At 33.2% G+C, this 6,682-nt stretch overlaps 1 long non-coding RNA gene across 4 annotated transcripts; it reads right to left on the bottom strand.

Moving 5' to 3' along the window:
- Nucleotides 1-3,021: 3,021 nt before the first annotated feature.
- On the bottom strand, nt 3,022-5,882 carry LOC143535304 (uncharacterized). 4 transcript variants are annotated; one of them, XR_013135690.1, is made up of 5 exons: nt 5,428-5,882; nt 4,937-5,344; nt 4,660-4,851; nt 4,179-4,379; nt 3,022-3,365 (listed from the first exon to the last, which is right to left on the bottom strand). It is a non-coding gene; the product is annotated as an uncharacterized LOC143535304 (long non-coding RNA). The 4 variants fall into 4 exon arrangements; XR_013135689.1 differs by having other exon boundaries at nt 4,521-4,851; XR_013135691.1 differs by having other exon boundaries at nt 4,179-4,841.
- Nucleotides 5,883-6,682: the final 800 nt, after the last annotated feature.

Raw genomic sequence — 6,682 nt, forward strand, 5'->3', positions numbered from 1 at the left:
CATTGTTTCGAACACCGGAAACCATGGTGAAGAGAGAATTGATGAAATAGTAGTTTTGTTGCCGTTGTAACAGGTGATGGCGCCAATGAAGAAACGTGTATCGACTTACTTGTATACGATCAACGTTCCTCGGGCACGAGTGTGCTATATCACCGATGGTTTTCCGAGATGCGAGTTCTTCCACCTACAAAACGAACAACACCGTGAGCTTACCCCTCAGAAAGGGACAGAGGGGTCCTCTTTGGGGTAACCATCCGGTGTGAGAATCAGGTATTGTAGGAGAAGATAATCGGGATGTAAAAGTGAGTAAAGGACTTGGAATATATTTTCTTGCCTCCAACTGTGGAGGTGGTGTGGTATTTATAGTATTAGGGTTTCCAATGATTGGGCTCAGACCCAATTAGGGCCTTTTTGGCGTCCTCCTATTGCTTCGCGCCACGTGTACTTAGGACACCTGGTGCTTTTTCATTGATTATTCTCTGACCAAGGTATTTCACCTGACCCATGTGCCATCACGTGGTGGCACATGGGCTTTGCTGAGTTGTCCACCCTTCATTGGCAGCTGTCAACATCAGCACATTCTTTATTCCTTAAAAGATACCTTCTGGAAGGTTGCCTGATGAGTACAATCATGGTTATCCTTATCCTGATTTGGATTAGACTATTGTCTCATTTGTTGTGTGTCGCTTACGCGCGGTCTTTATGCGCCTATCCCGGGGATGCGCAAGGTCTTCTCTTTATTCTCACAGATGTTTCATGCGCTTGCGCGTATGTGATATGCGCCACGCGCAGATGTTTCATGCGCTTGTGCATAGGTTTTGGCTTTGTGTCTTCATTACATCCTGATTTCAAGCCTCTTGTCTATGTCTTGTGGGTTGACCTGCCCCGCTCGATGTTAAGGCGGGTGCATACCCCTTCAAGTTTTAAGTAGAGGTTCGAGAGAAACATTTAGTTACTTGTATGTATGTGTGCATGAAAGATAATTAAAACCGATTAGATAAAAGTTTATATATGGTTCTAACCGTTCTTTATAAAATCAATTACATATTTTTAACTTCATTAATTCTAAATACAATAAGGAGCGGATCCAAATCTAATAGTAAAAACTAAAAAGAGTATAATAAGTTAATAACGTGTGGTCTCTGTTAACAGTGTTAGTCATCACTATGATGTTTGCTTTGAACCTAAATGTTATACTAAAGAGTACTATAGTTATAACTTATAAGAAGTTTGTTAACTGATATACGAAATAAAATTGCACTATTTCATAAAACCAGTTATATATTACTTTTCTATAAAAAGATAATGACATATCCGACCATGTAAAAGTCCAAATCTTGTGATGGAGACCCTTAGGTTTTTTTAAGATAAGTTGCACCACCTTTTGCTTCAAGAGTTTATTCCCATGAACTATTCCTGTTAAACTTTCTTCTACATTCGATAAGAACATCAAAATACATATACACATACATATATGAGGTGGATCAAATAATTATTTTATACATTGTTGTATTGTAAGAATAAATATATTTTATATATTTATTTATATGGCCATCATTATCATTTATATAATAATAGATCAAAATAATTAATTATACCTTATTATATATTAGCTTGGTAATTGTTGATGGGTTATATTACTCTTAATAGCTAATAAAGGGTTTCCCATTTGGTGTATATATAGAGAGAATAAATTAACATCATAACCCAATCACACACACATTATAATTTTGTGTGCCTCCTCTCTTCTAAACCGGGTTCCTCTCAAGAACCCTAACCATCCTTAACCATACATCTTAAAGGGGAACTCGATCAAGATGACAAGCATGTCGACTACATCATACCCTGCTGCAGTTACTACTCTTCATGCTGTAACAGGTTCATAGGTTTAATATTTATCATGTTTTATATTACTTACATGAAGAACTGATCAACATGTGGTATCAGAGCAATGTTGATTAATCAGTTCTTCATGTTTTCCGTAAATCTGAAATTGAATCAGAAGACATGGACTAAAACTTGATAAACCCTAATTTTCTAGGTTTCTTTTTTTTCATGTTCTATTACGAAAACAAGACATGAAACTGTTTAAAATCGCTAAATTCATATTTAGTAAACTCTAATATTTTTGAAACCTGTTAATTTCATGTTTAAAGATTTCGATTCCAAGTTTTTTTTTATGTTTAATTGTTAAAATTTTTGATGATGTTCTTCGTGTTCATCATTATTATCGAAAATTATACATATGTTGGTTGAAAATCTAGATTAAAATTTGTTAATGATTATTTAGGGAAATATTTTTTCAAATCTTGGATAACTTAGAAGTTTTAATATTTTCTTAAAAGATTTGAATCCCCTTAAAATAGGAAACAAATATAATTGTTAATCATTACAAATATTTGAACAAAATCTTATCATTATTAATTTAGTTAATAAAGATCATGGGTTAAGAGCTTAAACCAGTTTACGGGTTCACGGGCTATTTAAAAATCAAGTATTATGGGCTTAAAATAGCTTATGTGTTCTAAGAGTTTATGAGTTTCTAAAATGGTTTGAGGTCATAACCCATAAACCCGAAAACTCACTAATACCGGAATCAACATTTTCCATAAAACTCCATAAAATCATGTAAACACCCAAATACTAAAAAACCCACTAAAAGCCAGAAACTGGCAATTCTAGGGAACCCAAAATTTTCGAGAACTAATTCCGAAAAATAAGGTCCTACCGGAAACTTAAAAATCCTTACTCCAAACATTTTCCGCTATTAACTAATTAAATGTTTTGTAAACCTTAAATATTATAGAATTTTACAAAACATAAAGGCTTAACTTGAATGAACTTTTGATGTAACACTTCTGCCCAAAGGTAATGAGTTACATTTACCCTATCATTCAAGTATAACTGAAAAGCTTTTGTTAGTTTTGCCTAACATGATACAAATGTCTCACTTCTGCTCAAAGGTGATTTGTTTCATTTTTATTTAGCAAAACTAGCCCGTGCATAATTAAAATAACTAGGATTTTCACCCGCGCGCTGCCGCGGAGCATGGTTTCTACATGAACAAAAAGCAAAGTGTTGGTGACAATCAATTCTAGAAGTAATTGTAATGTGATGACTCATGAAATCCTTTGTGTATCGTCTCTGTCCATGAAATCTTTATGGAACTGCAACAACTTGTTTTGTGTATGTTGAGATATAAAACGCAAACATAGAATGTATTAGCATGACATCCATCTTCGCCACCATTTTTTTCATACCACAACCGTTCTCTGTCGCTGGTGTTGAATCAAATTACTCGTCGAACATGTTTCAGCGTATTGCGAAAGATGGCATCGTTTATGTGTTATGTACCATGGCACACCCTGTATTATAAAAAAACGTTGTAGTCACATAGTACGTAAAAAACAATTGTTGCTGCTAAACTAAATTATACCCCTATCACAACCGGCCCGTTCCATTTTTGTTATCAATGATAAACAGATCATCGTTTTTTTTTTGCCTTATGTCACCATACAAAATGAATCGAATTGACTTGTTTTAGTCAAGTAATCAAACATATTTCCACAAATTGATAAAATTAAATGAAAAATCATAGTCAAAATATATGTATTCCGTAATGGCTCAACCAAAAAGCATACCAAAATTTCTATCATTGCATAAATGTGTTTGACATGTAACCAAACTGAAGTACTGAAGCCTAAAACCATGTACCAAATAAAATTTTTATCACTTTATATGGTCACTAAGTAAAATCTAAAACACACCCCATAACAACTTTTAGCACCAACTTATATTAATGTATTTAAATTGTCGAACCAACACTCGTGAGTGTTTAAAATGCCCTGGCCGTATACTGATTAATCCCAAATTATTTACTGTTTTTCAGCCCCAAACCTACTGATAAAGTCAGTCAGTCTTTAATACTTAAACGAACACCACCGATTAACCCATCTGTGAATTGTGGTTCAGTTTTGTAAAAGTTTCCTTTCAAAGTCAAAATTTGGAGTTTTTTTTGTTTTGTTTAATTTCCCTAGGAGAGTTGCTTATACAACACCCTTCTAATATACCATAAAATAGTATTCAAAATGGAAACACTTTAGACTGTTTTAGAACATTAAAAAAACTAATTAATTGTTGCATGCAGAAGTTAATAAAAAAACAGGCCTAGTCGATACCTGCATTGTGTCATGTAACATCCTGCTTGAAAGGATGCCAATTTTGAAATATTAAGTTTATCTTGCCACAATAAACTTAACTCCTCAATTCCCAATATTGAGGTGAAAATTTCTGTATGTACACTGTACACATCTTGAAAGGTTTTTGTGCCACCTCAATAATCCTTTTCATCTTAATTATGTTATTATTTGCGGGAAAATCTTCATAGAAAAAAAAACACATTAATTTTCACAAATTTAGAAGATATTAAAATAGGCAAAAGTTACATTTATCAGTTTCTTCATTTTAGAACAAAAAAAAAAGAAAAAGAAATAGACGACATTAAGATAAAGAAAACTTACATTTATTAGTTCCTTGCTTACCCCTGACCTTCCAAGATACTATAAAAACAATTTTGTCATGATGCGATATTGCTTCTTTCAGCGGAGTACAAAGATCCGACTTTTCATGTTGTTGCACGTGCACTTGACAAAATCTTACTTCTTGCACATGCTTCTATTAGTTGCCACTGTCAACCATCTATTTATTCGCACCTAAACCCGCTTTACATTTCAACCTACTCTTCATGACTCCAATCGGGCTTTTAGTAGCGGGTATTCTGCTAATGGCTTATTTACCTCAAGGTAGCAATGGAGTTTTGATTGATGCTCATTATATAGTAACTGCAAAAATCTAACAAATGTATCAATAAAGTTATAACCCTACACATTTATAGTTATAACATTACAAATAAGTAGTGCAACGAATTAATCCATACGTAGATATGTTGTGCAACTTGAGAACTCGAACCAATAGTAGCTGAATCCAGGCCAATTAACCCTCCTTGTGAATAACAACATCGAATTATCAACAATGAAAAGCAAACTTCACAATTGAAAAAAATTGGCCGTGACATTAATCATTACAGTTATTACACAACGGGCATCATTGAGTGTGCATTAAAAAGGATAAAGTATGATCTATACCTCCGGAGCTAAAGAAAATTGTATGTGCGTGCGTGCGCGGGGTAATATGATGATTCCACACGACTAACCCTCCTTCCATTGAACAATAAGTTCTTAATCATCACAATATTAAGACATCAAACCTGATTTACCCGAGAAGGAAAAAGAACACCCAACTTGGGTTCAGTGTGCACCACCACCAACACTACTCTGAACCAATGCTGTAACAAAGCTGCAATCCTTATATAAAGTTGCACAATTAAAATTGCAAATATTCAGTTCAGACGTGTAGGCACAAAATTACCTAGCTTTATCGGGAGAAGCAACTCTGTGTTTGAAATAGCCATGTATGTGCAGGTAACGTTTGTTCTAATCTGCAACAAACAGGTGAAACTTATATTAGATGAATAAATCATTAGTCGATGATATTCGAAAAGGGTTTTGATTTGTTGATGAAATTTGTAACCCTAACTAAGAAATAAGAATACGCAATAACCTAAGAGAGTAATAAAAACACCCGGAACAGAGGAGGGGAGAAATACTCACCTGTAACCCTAATTAACCAAAAAGGAAGCAAAAAGATTGATAATTTCGTCGTCGATCTTGAACAAAATCGTCTCTGTTGGTGAGTCTGAAAAAATATCGTCGGATGAGAAGAACCGCTGCTTCACTTAGGATTAGAGAGACAGAGATTGGGGTTGGATATGTGAAGATCAAGAAGGACACGTAACAGGGAGAGTTGGAAAGTATATGGATAGTATATACCACAAAATGCTTTTTAATATATATATAATTGTCTCACTTCTGCCCAAAAGTGATGTGTTACAATTGTTTTACACATATACTTAAATAAATTTTAATTATGCCCAAAGGTGATTTATTTTTTGTTTAAGTAGAACTATTAATTATAGTCTATTAGTTTGATGTTAATAATAGACATATCACATCTTCAATAAAATATAGTGATCCTCATATTAATGATCCTTCATTAATCTAATGATCATAAACTTTAATCTATATTATTTTAATATCCCATAATATTACTCACTATATTTTCTTCCATAAATAACGATTTCATCCAAATCATCCACTCTAATCTTAAAATACAATTGAATTTTGTCTCATAAAGAGTTTTAATAACATTTAGCTCTTCTCAATTTTAATTATTCATTAAGATATGATATGGCTATCCTACTGCTCATCCTAATAACAATCATTATATTAAAAACTAGTGCATAACAAATGGGACGCGTCAATCATAATGTCTCTTATAATAATGATAATCAATAATTTATTTAAATAAATGCTATCACTAGAGTTATTCTTGATTTAGTTTTTCCTAAGACTAATCAAAATAACTCATAAGATGCATGCAGTCTTTCTTGAAAATTCTAACTATAAGGTTAAATGGCATTACCGAATACATCATAATGTAAAATACCATGACCCATAAAATTAAGGGCTTACACATGGAAATAAATACATTTTTTTAGTACATTACATACTAAAATTTTCAGCAGTACAATTTGGTGCCTTACGAATCAACTATAACACTCAGA

This window comes from Bidens hawaiensis, unplaced genomic scaffold (assembly GCF_021521415.1).
Source record: "Bidens hawaiensis isolate Kalapana, Puna unplaced genomic scaffold, B.hawaiensis_p1.1 tig00010465_1, whole genome shotgun sequence".
Classification (NCBI taxonomy): domain Eukaryota; kingdom Viridiplantae; phylum Streptophyta; class Magnoliopsida; order Asterales; family Asteraceae; genus Bidens; species Bidens hawaiensis.